The following is a 20,895-nucleotide window of genomic DNA, read 5'->3' as shown; positions in this document are numbered from 1 at the left end:
TGGTATTTGTTCTAAATGTACGTTGGTACATAGAGGGTGATAAGAAGCTGTACTTGGAGGGACTTAGGACCCAGGGGAATGTAGGTGAAGTATGGGAACCTGGAGGGATGTACCATGGCAGTAACGTGCATATGGAAGTTATGCTAATAAAGAGTTGCAGTTAAGAGCAGTTTGTTCTCACCTGCTTATATGTTTATTTAAAAACACAACAATATGTATTTCGATAATGTCACGTTTGATCCTGTACATTACATTACATTACAGTCATTTAGCAGACGCTTTTATCCAAAGCGACTTACAATAAGTGCATTCAACATTGGTAATCAAAAGAACTACTAGTCACCAGAAGTCATAAGTACATTTCCTTTTCCAAACAAGCATCTAAGAGCATGAAGCAGAGCATAACTCAGAGCCAAAGTACAGTGCAGAAACAAGAAAAACAGTTAGTGCTATAAGTAATACGAATACAATAAGTGCAACAAGCTAGTATGAATACAATAAGTGCTAAGTGGAAGGCTCAGGGTAGCACTTCCTGAAGAGGTGGGTTTTCAGCCTGCGCCGAAAGATGGGCAGCAACTCTGCTGTCCTGACGTCAGTGGGAAGTTCATTCCACTACTGTGGGGCCAGGACAGAAAACAGCCGTGACCGGGTCGATCGGCCGCCAGGACCTCTGAGCGATGGGGCAACCAATCGCCCCGAGGCAGCAGAGCGAAGTGGTCGGGCGGGGGTGTAAGGCTTGACCATGGCGTGGAGATAGGAAGGAGCTGTTCCTTTCACTGCCCTGTAGGCTAGCACCAGAGTCTTAAACTGGATGCAAGCTCTTACAGGTAGCCAGTGTAGAGAACGAAGATAGGAAGTTGTGTGGGAGAACTTGGGGCAATTGAACACCAGGCGAGCTGCGGCTTTCTGGACAAGCTCCAGAGGTCTGATGGCCGACGCCGGGGCTCCGGCGAGTAGAGAGTTGCAGTAGTCCAGGTGGGAGATGACAAGAGCCTGGATGAGAACCTGCGCTGTCTCGTCAGTCAGGAAGGGACGAATCCTCCTGATGTTGTAGAGCAGGAATCTGCAGGAGCGTGTAACGGATGAAATGTTTGCCGAGAATGACAGTTGGTCATCCAGGGTCACACCCAGGTTCCTCGCAGTCCGAGTTGGCGTCACCACGGTATCATCAATGGTGATGGACAGGTCCCGGTGCGGACAACCCTTCCCCGGGAGGAACAGTAGCTCAGTTTTGTCTAGGTTGAGCTTGAGGTGGTGTGTCGTCATCCACTTCGAGATGTCAGCCAAACACGCAGCGATGCGCGTCTCCACTTGGGTGTCACCGGGAGGAAATGACAAGACCAGCTGGGTGTCATCGGCATAACAATGGTAGGAAAAGTCATGCGAGCGAATAACAGAACCCAGAGATGTCGTGTAGAGCGAGAAGAGAAGGGGGCCCAGGACTGACCCTTGCGGAACCCCCGTAGTCAGCATGCGTGGTTCCGACACGGCCCCCCTCCAGGTCACCTGGTAGGATCGACCCGTCAGGTAGGATGCAAACAGGGAGAGTGCAGAGCCTGAGACGCCCATCCCCTCGAGGGATGAGAGGAGGATTTGATGGTTCACAGTGTCAAACGCCGCAGACAAGTCCAAGAGAATCAGGACAGAGGAGAGAGAGTTAGCTCTCGCGGCGTGAAGCGACTCTGTCACCGCAAGGAGGGCCGTCTCTGTCGAGTGACCCACTTTGAACCCGGACTGGTGGGGGTCCAAAAGGCTGTTTTGTAACGAGACGTGTCACCCGGGGGCGGCAGGAAGAGAAGGAAGAGACGTCACACAAACACAGCTGTACACCACTCGCTGCCCGGTTCTTGTGTTAAAAATGTCCACTTAATAATAAAAATAAAAAAACTGCATTACGATAAAATAATTGTCGGCGTTAATTAATGCTTTAACGCGTTAACTTGCCCAGCCCTATCTAAGATATAAAAAAAATGTACACACCTAATGAAAAATGATAGACAGGTGGAGGATTGATGAACAGGTGGAAGACGAAGAGATTTAAAAAATAAACCTCTATAAACAGATTCTGCATTCACATGTATAATCTGTGGGCTAGGGAACAATCATTTTGTATTGGAAGCATTCTGGTTTCCATTTGTAGTCCGGGTAGTATTGACTAATCACTTTCAAGCAGACTTTGGTTGAATGCAGGTAAGCAGTCCGTGTGAAGAGCAAAAGAGGCGGAACGCACTGACTGAAATGCAATCTCGGAACCCGACTATTCGTCTGACGATGATTTTGATTTTAAATGGTTTGAAATTAGCTTGTAAATTAGCTACTTGTGAAACAATCCGGTCGTACACATTGTTATACGTATAGTATGCAAGCTTTCTTCTCTATGAAGTCATAAAGGTGCTAGAAGGGTTGACCATTTAGTCACACAAACAGAAGTACTGAACCACTGAGTATTAGATATTTACAATTCACATGAATATTAATTTTCTAAAGTTTAGACTGGCAAATGTCTAGGCTCCAGTCACCCTTAACCTGTGCATTTAATGTTATATTTTTCTTTGAATTAAACCACGAGATATCAAATTTAATGTTAAAATGTATTTATGGAGCTCCAAATCATAGCAGAAGTTGTCTCAGGCCACTTTTTATATAGAGCAGATCTATAGTATACAGTCTAGAGTTGGAAGATATGTAGCATTACAACTCGCCACATCACAGAATGCTCTTTATTAGTCTTTTCGCAAGTACGCCTAAAGATTCACATAAATGTAAAGTGTTGCACTAGAGCTGTATACTTTTAAATTAAGTCACAACAGTGTTTTGTTCTGTATTTTCGGTCAGATATACAGTACTTAACAACTTCTTTGAAATATAATGGAAGCTCATTTTTAAACAGTTTACATGTAATAAAACTGATAATTTAATTCAGTACTAACAGCACATACTGTATCTCTGATGCCCTTCCTTTAGAATAATTTAATTCCCACAACCTGACTTTGTAGGGAGTGCATTGCTGAAGTTTTAAAATATCTAATCAGAGCTTGACAAAGTGGGAGGGGGAGAGCATGCAAAAAGGAATGAAATCTAATTCATTAAAGTCACTGACCCAAATAGAATTAACCAGTGGCCCAGAGTAACCAAGTATGCGTGAACCTTTAAATATTAGCAAGGTGCTCAGTACTTCAAAGGTGGCATAAGGGGAAAACAGCTCAACAGTATTCTAGGTCATGGATGTTTTTTGACCTTTTAACTTGACTTTGCAACTTGTAAAACATCGAAGACAGTAAAAGGCTTAAGTGTAATGCAGATATCGTATAGTGAATGATGGACTGCCATGGATGGAAAGTTGCGGTGTGCAACTTCTCTGGATAAATTATTGATCAACAGTCAACTGTGATGTATAGCAACATGTGGTAACATGCTAACATGCTAAGTTTGAATTGGCCATGAGACTATCCAAACATACTTCTGTGTAAAATGAGCAAAAAGACAAAAAAAAAGTGCCAACTACAAGTAAATGACAAATGAGCTCTGGAACATACTTGGATAAGAAGAAATTGTGCAAGAGTACATTAATTTCCATTTAATCAACTCAAAACATATTATTCATTTATCTGTCATGGATAAGTTATTCCCTTATCAAGACTATTCAGTTAAAACATTGCAGCTTACTTTTAACCATGAAAAGATATGCATTAGGATCTGTATCATGTAAATACAAACCATTCATAATTATTATACAGCTAATGTTTTGCATATGATAATAGTGTATCATCTGCCTCTCTCTCTCTCTCTCTCTCTCTCTCTCTCTCTCTCTCTCTCTCTCTCTCTCTCTCTCTCTCTCTCCCTCTGTGTTAATTGATGACCTTGGCATGTCTGTCTTCTTAGCCAGTGACTGATCAGTGTAATCGGCAAGATCATTATTAGCGAGATCAGTTGCTCCTCCACTCCTATTCACCGCTATTCATCACATCAAGACTTAATTGGATTGCTAATTGATGTGTAGAAACCCATGTAATTGCACTAAAAGGCACTTTCTGCTAGGCTGCCATGCAGGAGAGGGGCGGAGTAATCTCACACTGTCAGACACACGATACAGTCTGCCCAATGCGGTCACATGGTCAAACATGTGACATACCAGCTGACCATGTGAAACATGAACCTGAACCAAAGGTGTAATGATGTTTACGATGCTATCACAATGTCAACATGGAAGGAAACATTGACGTAAACATACATCCGTACTTGCAAACACACACATACACACACGCACACACACACACACACACACACACACACACACACACACACACACACACACACACACACACACACACACACACACAGCGATTCTGGCTGTCTTCTAAATCTAAAAGGAAAAAAGGAAAATTCTCAGCTCCTGATATTTAACAGTTAATACTAAAGGGGCACTGTAGTCTGTGAGAATTATACCAGCTAACTGATGGCATGCAGTTTAAATTAACATGGTCGATCAACCACGTAATGGACCACAATGAGACGCCATTCAGACTGGAACTAAAGGATCCTTGATGTGGCAGCTAGATAAAACAGAAATCTAATCTCAATTAAGAACAAGTCCTCTTCATTAAAGTCATTACTGTGTTCTCATGGCCCCACTGGAACCACCCAAGGCTCTGAGGAAAAACCTTCAGCACTCTGCTTCAGTGTTTTCCCTTGCTTTATTTTCTTCCCTTCCTTCATACTGTTGAAGATAAATTGAGATGTGTTTGTGAATCCTACTACGGGGACTGACTTAGCACTGAATTCATCTTTTTTTTACTCTTCAATTTCTTTTTCAAACATCTGGTTGGTTTCTTACTTTGCTTTGTCCCCTCTGTGACACCTTATATCTCTTGCACCTAGACAGCTGCAATCGCCTCTGGTTTAAAGTCTGTTAGAAGTTTTCCAAATGATAGGATGAATAATACATTCTATCCTATGCTCCCTGTTGGCATTTAAATGTGTGTACTTTCTGCATGACTCTTAAACACATCTAGTTGTTTGTGCGCCAACTCTTAAACACATCTAGTTGTTTGTGCGCCAATGCTCCATGGCAATTTGACATTCTTTTTTCAACATGAAGGGACATGTGACAGTTTTCTGGCTCGGTGATACATTGCTCATGCTTTAGGCCTGCATGTGGTGGCATGTAATGCTTGTGAAGCTTTGTATTGATAATCAGCAGTGGAAAGCCTATGGAGATGCCAGGTGACATGTACATTTACCTGGAACTTCAACACTCATCACCTGCTGTCAGCTAATTAGCTATTCAAATAGTATTTCTTTCTTCCTTTCACACAAAGAGTGTTGCATTTCACCCTCAAGTTTGAGTGAAGTTCCTTTTTCACAAGTGTCCTAACTACACAGAAGTACAATAAATTAGATTTTGCATGGTAGCATTACTACTATTCTCTATTCATGCAAGTGAGGCAGAGAGAGGAGACGACCTGACTGTGCAGATGTTACACAAATGTCAACATCAGCTTCCATCTCCAATCCAACAAAAATCCCATCATCAAATATTTGCTGTAGCCGTGGATTTTCCTCTGTGTGTCAGTTCTCACCCAGTCGCTTCTTGTCAGTGTCAGACTTAACAAGGCGGGCAAACTGCGCAGAGCCAGCGGCCTGTCAGGTGCAGCATATCGACACCTCATGGGGCAAAATAGTCTGTGCTGACAAACGCTCACCACTGCACAGCCAGTCTGGTCATACCCCGGGCATATGAGATGGGAGTGAGGGGAAATCAGAGCAAACTGTCAGTCTCACTCTGAAACTGAGTCTGAGTAGGAGTATGAGAAGGTGACCTCTTGCTTGTGTGGTGTAGGCATTTTGTCTTGACCTCTGTCCCTTTTTTTGTGCCAGTCTTTCATCTGCCACAGTTTGTGTACCAAGGGCCTCAGGCTCACTTTTTGGCTGCATGACGCCATTCAGAAGGTGTATGAGGAGGTGAATCACAGTCCTTTGGAGCACACGCCACAAGGGGCGCTGCCTCATCAGCTTTATACGTAGCTTTCAGTGCCATTGCAGAAACATCTGTCCGTGGTCTTCCTCCACCTTAGCCACTTCATAGTGAGAGTACCATCTGGCACAGTGCTGCCTTTTTGCTCTTTGGCACAGAGGTGTGTAGTAGGACAGCAATCCACTGGTGGGTCTGCAGTCTGATCACCATTTCCACCCAATCTGGGGCTGCGTGTGAATAGGTCATTGTATATATATAGGCCCAGCTAGGAGAAGAGCTCATCCCTAAAGCCTGTTAGAGGGTGCAGCACATACAAAATAGGAATAGAAGTAAAACTCCAGCTTTATGAATGTGTCCTTCAGCTTCATGCCTAGCTCGTCCCTTGTTCTTGGTTCAGTGATTTGAGGCAGACGAGTATAAGGAGGACTTTGCACTCATTTATGGGGCATTTTACTCCCTGATTGGGCAGTGGATTGATCTTTGTTCAGGTGCTAAGCAGGACCCTCAGAATAAACCAAAAGCGAAGTCTGTTAGTGGGCTACACACATGCTCATCAAACTGCAGTTTCATCCAGGTAACATCAATTAATCTAGATCGATCTTTTTAGAAAGTGACACCAAAATCAATGTTTAATGTTATCACTCAGCCTTACAACTTCTTGGTACAACATGCATGAACACCGTCCTTACTGTGGTTACGTGTGTGCTTGCAGGTCACAAAAAAAAAAATCGGTGTCAGCTGAACTGATTTGTCATATTAAAACCTATAAAATACTAACCCAAACCACATAAATAAAACTCACGGTATGATTTTTTTTTTTTAAGGTATAATGATTAGATATTGTTCTCTGTGATGGGAGCAGATGTGAATGCCTGACGAGAGACATTGAGCGCTGCCACCAAACAGGATATTGTAACTGAGAAAGGGGTGCTGTGACTTTGCATTCTCAGATTACATTAGCGTACTCATATGTATTCACTTTAGGACAAAGCGACGCACACATGGAACAGTCACTTTTACACAATGGGACTGCGTGTCCCGTCTCTCATCTTGTCCTTTTCTCCCCCTCTCTCTTCCCCTCACTCATGTTTCCTCCCTCAGTCTGCCACATCCTCTTGTTTCCTCTTTTGCTCAACCTTTGCTATCGCTAATGTGACAGTGGCAGACAATAGCTTGTGGTGCATTTAAAAGGATCCCCACCCACTAATTAGCAAGAGCTCTCTGGGCCTTTGATCCTACGTCCTTGTGTTCTGGATGGCTTCCTGGTCTTTGAAGGTAGCTGTGACGGAAAAGCTGCTTTCAACTACCCAGAATCCTTTGGCTCTGGCTGTGTAGCTTGGCTTAGCTCACCACAGGCCTCTTAGGGGAAAGAGCTGTTCCTGCAATCGTACACTGTGCCTGGCAGCAGTGACTGAGGGTGTGTGAGCTAGATTGTAGGCAGGGGATCTTGTGGAGCAATGGCACATTTCAAAGGATGTTGCGATTACCCAGGGCCCTTCACACGGGGAAGGTGTCGGAGGTCAAGTCTTCCGGTTTGATATGGATATTTTGACCCTCTTGTAATATACAAGCAATGGGTCTAATCGTTTTCCACTAGTATCATGGAGTTCATGTTTCCTATACCTCCAAGTTCCTGCCCTTTCTCAGCCTCAGCCTGTGTTGCCAAGACAACACCATGGCAGTGCTGTGGGTTATACCTGTAATTAGTATGTTATGGTATTCTTGAGACATGGTTTGGGACATAATCAGATTAATCACTTCATTAATAATTAATGGTGGATATTTAATCATTCAGAATTATAATGAGCTTTACTCCTGACAGTCGACTGTAAGCCATAATGCAAAATAACATCTTTAGTCAAAATGTGTGACTAAAAATGTCAGGTAAAACACTTGAGTGTGCTCTAAGTCTCCAACGATGAAGAGAGAAAATATTGAATTTAGTTGCCTCCTTTTTCAATATTCCTTTTATCATGCAAGTGCTATCACTTCCCCAGGTGCACTGAGTGGCACAATGCAGGATAAAAGGGAATAGAACTTATTATTTTTTCTCTATTTTTCAAAGGCACATTGTAAGCAGCACAAAAGGGGCAAACTGTGCCAATTGCAAATCAGTTAAGCCCTGAGGGAAATCTGCTGGTGGATGACATTGAAGTTAAAAGTGCACAGCGAGTTAGCTACAATGCTCTTCAAATCGTACATCTGAGCAGTCTTCCTGCGTATGAATTTGACTGGGAGTAAGGGCCTGTACACAACGCTGTTACAGCAGAGGATATTGTGGTGGGGCTGCTACTCCGTGATTGACATCATCTTTTCATTGGAATCCAGTGAGGGAGACAAAGACAGAGGGAGCATAAACACAATCCATGCAAGTTTAGAAGTATTGCATCGATTCTGTCTATAAGATCGTGTTTTATCCTTCGTCAAAAAGCAGTTCTGCCCACTAAGCTCTTTTGAGATGATGGCACTCACAATACGGCTTGCCTGTTCTGTCTGCTGAAAAATCAAAGCAGATTAAATTCAATGCTAAAGCTGACAAAAATTTAGTTTGTTAATGTGGAAAGCACGGGTGTGTGGCGGTGTCTACAATGGAAGGCTTGTGCACATAGGTTTTGTTTGTGTTTTAGGAGGCAAATGCAATAGTGCCAAATTTACATGACAATGGAACATTGTGTTTTGTGCAGAGTTGCAAAATGCAAGGCGGTATGACACCAAATCAGTTTTGTCATTGCACTTGTTTTGCTTGATTCAACCATTTTTCCGACGAACTTTCACCCTCTGTGCTTTTGTCCTTTCCTCTTCTCTGAGGACAACTTGCTAAAATTCAAAACATTCACCATATTATGTTATTGATTTATAATGTATTGCATAGCATGTACTGTACATCATCATTTGTATGAAAAAAAACAAAAAACTTAATGTATCACATGCAGCCACTGGATTGCATAATATTTTATACCCCTCTTTCCACCATTGCATACTAAGTCAACTGTAGCAGTAGTCATGGCAATAATGATAGCACATAATTAGGGTCTCATATCCCTTAGCTTCTCCCATAATTACAGTCTCCAAACCAGAAATCTCCATTTGCATGTTTCTCAATATGAGAGAAACTCATTAATTGTAGACAATTAGGATTAAGAGTATGCAAAGCTTAACTGTAATGTGGGAGCTAAAAGTGAATATGCCTTTTTGTTTGCCGTACCAGAGACATCCCCATCAGTTCCTCCCCCTCCTTGCGGCTAATTTTGAAAGAATGTCTGTGTGCAGATGTAGATGTGGCTCGGATGTCTTTATCCACGAAGCAAATATGTTCAGTGTAGCTTTTTATACACTGTATCATGTTCCTTTTGTCTTTAGTTACGTGACCTCTTTTGGTCAAGTTTTGTTTCTCCTCAACCATTGCATGTGTGTTATACATGTGGCATGAAGGTCCACAAATACAACATATTATTTAAATTTGTAGCATAAGCACTGTCTCCATTCCATGTTGGCAAAAGTAGTGATTTAATATGACACCATGTGCGCACACACACCTACACACACATGCACACGCACACACACACACTCACACACACATAAAAAGTCTGGTGAGTAGAGGGGGTTGCAGTTCCAAGATGGATGTCGCCTGTACCAAACAGTGTCCCATAGGAGGAAACATTTATTATCCTGGGTTTTTCTTTCAGATTGTTTCTCAAATTAAATAAGTAGAGTGCTGCTGCAGTAAAGGCTATAGAGTAAAATGGGTGAAAGATTAATCAGGGAAACTCTATTACCACGACAGGAATTCATGTAAGAGGAAGTTGTGGCATGATGAATGGCTGTATGGAACACGGACTAAAGAAAAGGATAAAAGGGAAAGAAAAACTAAAAAGCAGAATTAAGTCGACCACGACAAAACTAGTCAGCAAATCCCACTGTGCGTGTCCCCATACTCCCAAAGGACTTGCTCCCTCTTCATTTATTTACAGCTGTCTGCAGATAAACAACTGCAGCTCTTGTGAGATGCCACTGCCAGGGCCTACCCTAATGATTATGAAATGCATGATCAAAAATGGTGTATAGCACTCTTTTGCGTGGAACGTACACACACACACAAACCGGGGAGGCACAAGAAACAAAACTTTCCTCCCATCTAGCTCTTAATTTCCACACTATCAAAAATGCACATTCAGTCTTCCAGAAAGCCTCCCCCTCTTTACAGATGGAAATAACGCTTTCCTCTCTGAATTATACCGGCAACATCTGTCAGTGGCAAACTAGGCTTTTTGGTGACCTTCCATCGTGAAATATCTACACTGGAGAGAAAATGTGATAATGCCAGTACAAGGTTTGTTTGTGTGGGAATTAAAACATGTTGTGAGACTTAACTTACAGGCTGCAAAAAGCTTACAAGTTTGTTAGTTTGTACGGCAAGGACAAGGACACAGCAGATGAGGCGACATCTGCATCCTACCTTTTTGCAAGGTTTGAACATGAACACACTTTTGCAGTTACTTTTAAGAGGAAGTCTATTACTTTAACCTTGAAGGTTTCAGCTCTCGTGTGCTCTCATCATAACCCACAACACCACACAGTTCAATCCTGTCGCACAAAAGCTTCAAACACATTTGTTCCATACCCCGGGGCTGCCTGCACTGTTCCTAAACAAATGGCTCTGATCCCCAACAGACTACAGTCCTATTATACACTGCCAATTCATGATCTGAAATTGTTATTCTGTGAATCCCACAATTTAACATGGGAAACATGCACAATATTGGATTAAAGTGATAATCTAGAAGCCTGTTTAGCATGCATTGAGGGATATATTCAAGAAGATTGTTCAAACAGATGAACTGGCTTGTGTGAATATGACTGCGTTCCACTCTTCATATTCTGAGATAGAAATCAGACAATATGGAAATCGTGTTAAATTCGTTCTGTGTGAATTCATGGATGAAAGATTGTGCAGCACCAGTGGTGCAGCAGATGACAGCAGGAGCTATGTGATTAGAAAATGACACAGAGACAGTAATTTGTAGTTATGATAAAGTGTCTTTTAGCAGAAAAATACTTCTAGTTATTGCTGCAAACAGTATATAGAGCTTTATGGGATAAATTACCTAATCATTTTGACTGCTGACAGTGAGCAGAACATGCAATAAATATAAAACCTTTAATAAAAGGTCAACATAATAAACAATAATTCAAAAGATAAATCGATTATTCATTGAAACAAATGGGAGATATATAGCTCTATATTCTTTGCATACATGCACATAATCATTTTTCTCATTTGTATAGAATGCCTACAGCGGGAGCAACATAAGAGCTAAAGCTGTTAAACCATTTTGGAGCCTTCCATTGCACTCTAGATTACTCACAACTGTACTGTATTTACAACAGAATGTATGGAAAAAATTATAGTGTGACAGCAGGAAAATAAATACATTAACTCTTTGAATGTTTAGTGTAACAACACACACATTACATGATTTGTTCAATGAAATAAACCATTCATTCTAATCATAAATACCAACAGTCCAAGGGTCATGACATTTTGTCATGACAAGCAGTCATGACAAAATTAATGTGCAAAAATAGGCACAGAAGTTTGTGCTTCATCAATTTTTCCTTGAAGAAATGTACGTAATAATCACATCTCTAACCATGCTCTTCAGCTTGTGGTTGAAAAGGAGATGTGCATTAGATACCACTCGGAAAAATAAGGGATGGATAAAGGACCATTTGAGCAGACTTTCAAGAAAAACAAAAGACAGCAGTCTCTCTGTCTACTCGTTTGTTTTCTAGATATTTTCTTTAAATTTGTTTAGGCCACTAAAAGTTCTAGGGTGAAACATCAATTAAACTGTCCAAGCATGACAAAATAACTGATAAGTATTTCAATTAGAAATACAGTGAAAATGTGCCTGTGGGAAATTTAGGAAAGGATTCTTTACCATGATATCTGAATATTGTAAGCCATTGCAGAGTGGAATTCACTGTCACACTGTGAATATTAACACACAATAGCTGGTTGATGACTTAGGACTGAACAAGCCAAAAATCGAAAAAGTACAAACCAACTTTTACTTTTCCATGAATGACTCATTGTGACATAATTTGCACACTGTCCTAATGACGTCACTCTCCCCAAGCCCAAAGCAGAAGATTCTTGGTTGGCAAGAGCAACATGTTTAGAGAAAGACGTTGAAACGCATTTTCAAATTGCACATGTGATGACCGTAACTTTATTTCAGGATTTCTTGTACAATTGCAGAGAATTAAGACAGAGGCTTTACTGTGGGTTGACAGCTTGTATTGACACTCTGTAAATAAAAACATTTTACCTAATGGGTATAAGATACACACTATGTTTTTATTAAGTCTAGACATTGGCCTTTATATGTTTTAAAAATAGACTCACTAACGCTCTGATGAAATGCAAGTACCGAGAGCATTGTTTGCCGAAACAATGTACAGGCGCAGGTCATGAAATGGACTGTTGATCAAGATTTTTTTCCTCACCTGACCAGAGTTGATTGGGACTTTTGTTTAGTGTTGCAGTGTGAGTTGGTCAACTGGTCTCCTTTGTTACTGCTGCAGTTCGGGGCTTCACTCGACTAACGTTAGTCTCTACAGTTTCTGGGTGATAGGTAAAACAGTTTCAACTTTTGTGAGGTATTTGAAATGTATATGCAAAACTTATTACGTTTTTAAGCCCAAAGGCTCCTAAACGCTTGTTTCTTTTGAAGATTGTGCTTAACATCTTCAAGGTGCTGACTGCTGTTGAGTGCTGCTTTTTTTGTTCTTACAACATAACTTAAATATTTTCTAGGGTCTCATATATAATTTAGCATTAATTCAGAATCATAGAGGGTAAGAATGGTCATTCTCATGAGATTTGATTTTTTCCCCCTAACCCTTCTAACTTGTAAGTTAGAAGGGTTAGAACTTGTCTGTCAAAAACAATCAAAGCCTGAGGTTGTGAGCAATGTAAGACTGTACAGCTAAACTGAAACGATCCACCTTGCAAAACCTTGAACAGGGTGGTAGCTTACGTCTTCTTAGAGGGGAATTGTCCAAAGGAATAAGGTGAAGCATGGTGCAGAGGAATTATCCTCCCTGCAGTCTTTTTTTAAGAAGGTATTTAAGTGTTGACATGGAGAGTGAAGAGACATAAGTGGTGGTAAAACTGAAAAAAACATGCTGAAAAATCTCTGCACCCCTGAGAGACAATACAAAAATGAAAAAGGAGTTTTAAAAATGGGGAAGAGGAGGAGTAGGAACACTCAAAATAATAATAAAAAATATAAATAAGCATCCTGTCGGGCCCTTTAAACACATCTTCACCATTCTAAGATTGTTTACCTCAACATCTGTGCATGTCAAACTATTCTAGTGCTGCAGGACTAGACAGTTGTGAAATGAAGCAGTAAAAGAGGGCCTTATTGATCATTCCTGTCTATGCTAGGGGACTACTGGGCTGAAAACATCCAATGTGTAGTGGATGAGTGCATCTTGACTGAGCAGCATAGGTCACATAGCAATAACAGTCCAATTTCTTGTGTTAGAAACCTTTCCTCATGCTATTGTTCTCATATGTTTCTAATACCACAGTCATTACATATTGTGTTTGGATGCGGTGTATAACACAGGCTCATTTGAACTCCCACATCTCTTTACTTGCAACAATGCTTTTTAACACAGTTATTGTTTGTGATTTCTAGCTTTGTTAAATGCTCTAAAGTCACTGTAATAATGAGGCTTATGGGCTGAATATAAGTATCTTTAATAATTCAATCATAGTTCAGATGCAGCAAGACACAAGCTTGTTTTGTTATTGTGTTTGCTGCCGTTATTGGTGAGGCATCTATCACCATGAATATGTGATTATTCTATATATTTTAGTCTTGCAAACAATACAAATACTACTAAGACCAAGGAACTCAGGAAACACCATCATCAAAGAACATCAACGAAAAAAGAAAAAAAACTACAAAAAACATGTAGGGTCTAATGTCATTGGTTTCAAAATAAACGAGAGGGCACTAAGAGAGCACACACCTCTGCCAAGGCCAGTCCATTTCAAATGTGGCATGTATGGATTCTTCCTTGGCCCATGCTACACCCTTCTAATATGTTTAATGAAAATCAGGCCTGCAGTTTTTCCGTAATCCTGCTGACAGGCAAACAACCGAACCAAAAACATAACTTCCTTGTTGGAAGTAGTAATGAGATGATAAAGTCAAGCATCATGTCGTAATTTATATATTATTTTAGTACATCCAATGATAAAGCTTTATTCAACATACACATACAAAAACTGAATACTATGTTTTTTCTCTTGTCAGACATGGCAACATTGGACACAATGGCTCAGCCTCAGACCTTGGATCAGTAACATTCAATCAATGTGTCTAGCTCACACTGGCCTTAGGAAACTGACAGAAAAATCTTCTGCATGCATGGATAGTGTAACAAATAAGACAAAGAAATCCTGAAACTTTTTATTGTTCATGTCAAGATTATCTTGAAGGCGTTTGAAGGATTTCCCTTGAAACATCACAAAACCTCTGATAATAATCTGAAAGATACATTGCTCATTATATTACACACACTGTATGATGTTGTTGGAGTTGGCCCCTGTTAACATAAAGGAACGGTGTCTTCATTCTGAGGTTTCCAATATGTTGAGCTACTTGCTTGCACAGAAAGCTCTACTGACAGTAGTGGACACAAGGGACCGAAGCAGGACATGACACACTATCCAGTAGCTACCGAATGATGCAAAATCCTCAGCTACACAGGAAAACCACATTAAGCAGAACTGAATATAAAAGGAAAACCAGGTATTGCTTTTTTCTGGCTATAGACTGTAGAAACACATATATAGAGTAGCTGATGTCACCTCTTTTTTGAACATTTTGAAACTCAATTTTTTTAATTGCAGATTTTGTTTTCAATTACAGGCAAACATAAAACATTTCATTTTTTGGAACACACAGAGGAATTGGGAAAGGAGAAGGGTATTATACTGCAGCAGCCGTGTGCAATTGGCACATTTCGGACGGGCACACGGTCCAAACGGGCAGTGAACTAGTGTAACTATAGACTATTTTCACAATTATAAACATTCCAAATGTGGCGCAGTTTGAAAGAAGGACGTGTCATTACGTCATCGTGACACCATTCTATTTTCCACATACCGGTAAAGGTACAGATTTATAGAGGCAGATAAATTTGGCGATTAGCACCACCTCCTCACAATAATAGGAAACATAACTGAGAGAGCTGGCTAATGTTAGCCATCCTAAATATTAGTAAAAACATTAACAGCTTGATGGTTTGTTTGTTTGTTATTGATGAAAAAGATTAATTTACAATTCAATACATGTAGAATACTACCGTACCATACTACTCCCAGCATCAATGTGACTTCGGTGCCGTAATGAGCCTTATTTTCTTTTGTAGTATATGTGAATGACAAAAGCTGACAGGATGTAAACATGGACCAAAGCTATTGCCTAGCAGCGCAATTCCATTGACTCTGCCGATGAAGCAACAAATCTCTGGCTCTCTGTGTGTATGTCTTTCGCATATCTCGAGAGCTGTTCATCCGATCTACCTCACACTAGGCAGGTGTATTGATGGGGACCAAGGGACATGCAGTGATGAATTTGGTACAATTTGGACACACGGCATGTTCAATATTAATAAACGCTCGACTTCAGGGCTCTGCAGACCGAGTCAAGTATGTCGCCTGACTGCATCGAGGAGACAATGGCTCATTAACTGCAGGTCACTATTGCTGCTGGATGCTGGATATAGCCTTCTAACGCTACATGAATATTGGATAATGTTACAACCAAACTTCCCTAGAGTCAACGAACACGAGAAGATAACCTACAGGAACAGTACTCCTCTGCAACCCAAATTGTGTAGGTTTGTCATACTATCTTCTAACGTTTTCGCAGGCTCTTCCCCAAATTAAATCCATGCTCCACTTTATAACTGCGGTGGTTATGTCAGAGCAAACAATTAATATTTGGAAATGAATACATCCCCTAAGTGTAATTCACTGCTGCTTCTGACCGCGAGTATTTCACCCGTATTTCTTGTTTGAGTAAATCTCGAGAAAGCTGCAAGCAGCAGTGCCACAGGCTAAGCATTCAGACAGTTTTGAATAGGCACTAAACTAGTTTCTAACAAAAAAGAGAAAAAAACTGTTTCAACAGGTGTCTGGCATTGCAATGTCTCAGTGATGGTTCTAAACAATCAAGAAGTCAAGAAGATCTTATTCTTGTTTAATAGTGCACAAATTGTAAATACTTGACAGTTACTCATAAACTAAGACACATCCTCACAGGTTTGATTGACGGCTTCAGAAACACCTTTTCCTGTCACCAGTCAGAAAAGACAGATTAAAGATTCAGAAAGGCAAACAGTGCCCTAATCAGAATATAATGCTTTCATTTAGTTTAAAAGGCAGATGCAAATTTGTGTGAAAGTGACAGAATTTGATCCTGAGGGCACAGTGATTGTCATCTTTCTCTTTGCTTCAAAACTAGACGCTTGCATTGCTATTCATTACTTTTTTATTGTTGTGAAACTTGACCAGTTTTTTTCCACAGTTTTATTTCCTTCTTTTTTTGCATAATGTTTGACATATTTGAGTCGGCAATTTTTATGTATGTAATCGTATTTTATCTTACCATATTGGGAAAAAGAATGCAGTTGAAACACAGTGAGCTACAGTGTGTTGCAAGGTGCACTTATTTACTGTTGAATATTATTAATATAAAAAAGAAAAAAATCATCTAGTTACTTTCAAAGTAAGACTGAATTTTAATAAAGCACACTGTACTGAAGAGAAACTTCTATTGCTAATGAATTTGCAAATGGAGCCAATATATCATCCTCCAGACATTTTGAACAGATAGTCAGTGCTCTTTTTCGAATGCTGTCGGACTGGCAAAGGCGGCCAATGCACTGACCAAACTCCTATCTCCGCCGCCCACACTTCTTCTGTCTAGAGAGTATTTTTGTAATGGAAGATGACCGCAGTGGCTCTGAAAGAGGACATGGAGTGGTAATACAACACTCTTGACATGCACATAATTGTCTTTGGCATAATGTGAAATCATCACAACCCAATGTCAGGGGTTCTCATTTCCGGCAAATCGAAAGTTGGGTTCAATTAGAAAAAGTAAAACTTTGATTAATTACCGTTTGTTAATATCTTTGGAGGGGGTGAAGCGGAGTAGTCGGCAGCTCTCAGCAGCCATCAATTTGCCTTCAAATGGAAGTTTTAAATTCATAGATTCTTTTCACTTCCTTTCCTCGTAAGAGAAGGAATGTGTCTCCTCGTGCAGGGGAGTGTGTGATATTACTCTGTCACTCTAAGCTCCGGTTATCATTTCCGCTGAAGTGTCTGCACTGGCAGAGCATAATGGCCCTTGTCTCCACTCCTCAGCCTTCGATCCGCCTGATTATGCCCTCCTTCTCACCAGACAAATGCCAATCTGCTTTTTTTCTGCTTCACAATTAACAAAATGCCCGTGTTCAAACAGGAGGGCATTTCAGCCTATGTGAATACCAAGATCACTCTATCATAAAACGAATGTCACTCCACAATTGAATCTCAATCCGCTTCTGCAGGGAAGGGCAGGCGGGTTTATCCCGATGGGAGGGACTTCTCTTTCGGGCAAATACTGTTAATTCCACCATTGATAATCTTAACTGCTTGAGCCAAGCTTAAATGGCCCATAAAATGTACATACTAATTGATGCAGTGTAAAGGGCAGACAGCACTGGCAGGGAGTGAGACAGACTGGGCTGTTCTCATTTATACAACCATATTTAGGGAGAGGGTGGAAAGACTATGATTTTTACACAATAGAATCTTACACAGCAGGATTCTGAACAAGAGTAATTCATTGATTATACAATAAAGGCATCCTTGAGTGTGTGCATCCAGTGGTTACGTTGTTTAGCTAGATATATATTTATTACAATGTGTTACTGAAATTCAAAATAGCTGAATTTATAAGCTACAGTACACTTACCAACTTACACTAAACAACAATATAAACAGATGAAGGTAATAAACAGGAGCAACAACAAGGATCATAACAAATAATAGAACAGCATATATATATATATATAATTCTTTTTTTTTGTATAACAGTCTTTCCCCGTCTACATGCTTTTGGACCCAAGAGACCCCACCAGTGGGGGCACACTCGTTCATCCAAAAATTCACCCACTCATAATGCCAAACAAGTGCACTCATCAGTAACGAATATAATGATGTCGCATACGTACTCAAACTGCAGCTCCTGGGCTAAAAAGTAATCTCAGCTGTTTGTACAAACTCCAAAAACAACTCAGACAAAGCTATATATATATTACCAAATATCAAAATCCATATAGCGCCACCTAGGCAGACCCACTCGCCACATTTATGCCTCTAACTTTTTGATAATTCATTCAATGCTAACACCCGTTAGCTGAAAAGATTGCTAGCAATCTGACGATCGTAGCCATATTTCTCATATTCCGCTGCGACACAGTATCACTGAGTTACTTACAAAACAAAGCCATCATCACAATCTGCATTATCGATTTACATCATAACCAGCTTCTTACTTTGTGATGTTTTCCAGCCAAAAAACTAATTAATCCATTCAGTTTTGCCGTCCATGTGCGCAGCAGACACCCCTCTGTTAGAATAGAGAGGTCTTGGCTCTATCTGTGCATGCTTGCTAAAGAAGGAGGGTTATACGTTTCAGCAAATCGGATTTTAGAAATTTGATGCTCTTGGAGTTTTTGGATTCTGACTGGCTAACAATTCTGTCAATCAAAGACACATTGTGTTGTCTCAATAGCAAGGGCTCTGACGCATCAAAGGAAGGTTCATTGGGTCAAATTGACCAATCATAGGCCCTAGAAGGCCTCTGGAAGAGAAAAAAACTGGAATTCAGATGACTAAGTCCCATATAAACAAGCTCAGATAGGATTTAGGCTCTCAAAATTATGCCAAACTGCTGTATTTGGATAGATTGATAAAAGAAGCAAAATGTATAATTATATATATATAAAATTACAATGGAACAGCTAGAACAAAATTACATTTTGGCTGACCTCGTCTGGCCTCTCTGTACTAAAACCTCTCTAACTTTTGAATGCATCACTTTATCAAAGTAACGTTTCGCAGAGAGACTCTTAAGATATTGTGCTATGATCTGGGAGAGGTTTAAAGCTTGCAGCTACATCATTCCTAAAAAAAGTTTTAGGCGAAAATTTAAATTATCAATTTGTGCTGTGTGCCATCTTAATTTACTCTTAACCAGTAACGTATATACTGATAATTACATATCTGAACAAATCTCACAAGTGTTCCCTTTATTATAACACCAAAACTATAAAAAAAATACAGCTCTTAGTTGCAAAACTATGTTCATTTTAGTATGGCTATGCAATTTTCGAGCAGAGGCCTAAAAATAGGCCCAGGGTCTCCACCAGCAACAACAAGCAGAGGTTCATATAACAGTTCCATAACGTACTGAGGGACGCACACAGCGGCCGAACTTGGTCCTTACTCCTTCAAAAGGCAGCACTACCGGAGACAGTTCACTGGAAGATCCTGTGGCAGTATTGTCTCCCACATCTGTTAAGGTAATGGCAGCCCCTTGAGTCGAAGGACAAACATAAGTCCGAGCCCTATCTGGGCTGGACTCCAGTAAACATAAGGTCTGGAGCCGAAGAGTGCAGTAAGCAATGAAGGACCTGGGCTGTTAGCTGCTGCAGCCCCTCCTGAAGGTGAGGGTGGATTTCTTTCAGCTGACCAGGCGGAGCAATACGGTTTCGTAGCACTTTGAAAGGGCCCGATCACTTTGGTGACAGCTTTTGTCTAGCAAGGGCTGGAAGGTCAACCCACACCAAGTCACCTGGCTCATAGGCTGTGTGTTTCAATCGACGATCATAGTAGTGCTTTTGTTGAGCACCTGCTACTTCAATGTTTAGTGCAACAGAGTGAAAAGCAGCGCACAGTCTCTTTAATACAGAATTGGCATATTCACTTGGAGTACTGGAGTGGCATTTGAAACTCCAGGAGAGTCTCCAAGAAGGAGATCAGCAAGCAGACGGGCTTCTCTACCATGGGCCAGGGAGAAAGGCGTGTGTTTGGTGGACGAGTGAACAGTGATGTTGTATGCAAATTCAACCTGTCGCAGGTTGTCGTCCCATTCACCTCCTCTGGTGTATAGGTATTTTGCCAACTGGTCCTTGATGGTCCTGTTTGCCCGTTCCACCATGCCATCTGATATAGCATGATAAGGGGATGTCCGTGTTTTGTGTATTCCCAGGCGGGAACACAGGTCTTTGACAAGATCTGAGTCAAACTGACGGCCTCGGTCAGTGTGCAAACTTTCAGGGACACCGTGGCGACTGATGTAATCTTCAAACAAACATTTAGCCACAGTGGTTGCTCGTTGGTCAGGAAGTGCATAAGTCGAGGTACTTAGTAAAATAGTCCATTACAACAAGTACATAAGAATTACCACGGCGAGTAAGGGGCAGCTCCATCAAGTCTGCTGCAATCTTCTCAAAAGGCCTAGATGTGATTATGTTTTGCATAGGTGCCTGTTGATGTGGTGTTTGTGATCGCCGTGCTTCACAGGCTGTGCATTCCAGACACCATTGAGTTATGTCACGAGTTATGTGAGGCCAATAGCATCTGACTTGTGCCCCTTGCAGTGTCTTCTGCGCACTGACGACAGTGAAATAGAGGAGGATGTGTCTGAAGATGAAGACCATCTTGAGGTCAATTCAGATTATAATGGTACTGATTATGAACCATCAGATGAGGAAATGAGGAAACACAATCACACACACACACACACACACACACCTCATTTATTGTGCTCATCTCTTGT

At 40.9% G+C, this 20,895-nt stretch overlaps 1 pseudogene; it reads right to left on the bottom strand.

Annotated features, from left to right (window-relative positions):
* Nucleotides 1-457: 457 nt before the first annotated feature.
* LOC137874092 (uncharacterized) lies at nt 458-20,274 on the bottom strand (annotated as a pseudogene).
* Between the last annotated feature and the right edge of the window lie 621 nt (nt 20,275-20,895).

The sequence above is a fragment of the Cebidichthys violaceus genome, unplaced genomic scaffold, assembly GCF_023349555.1.
Source record: "Cebidichthys violaceus isolate CVI_PGR_0920_01 unplaced genomic scaffold, fCebVio1.0.p SCAF_17, whole genome shotgun sequence".
Lineage (NCBI taxonomy): Eukaryota > Metazoa > Chordata > Actinopteri > Perciformes > Stichaeidae > Cebidichthys > Cebidichthys violaceus.
This window is presented reverse-complemented; position numbering and strand designations above follow the sequence as displayed.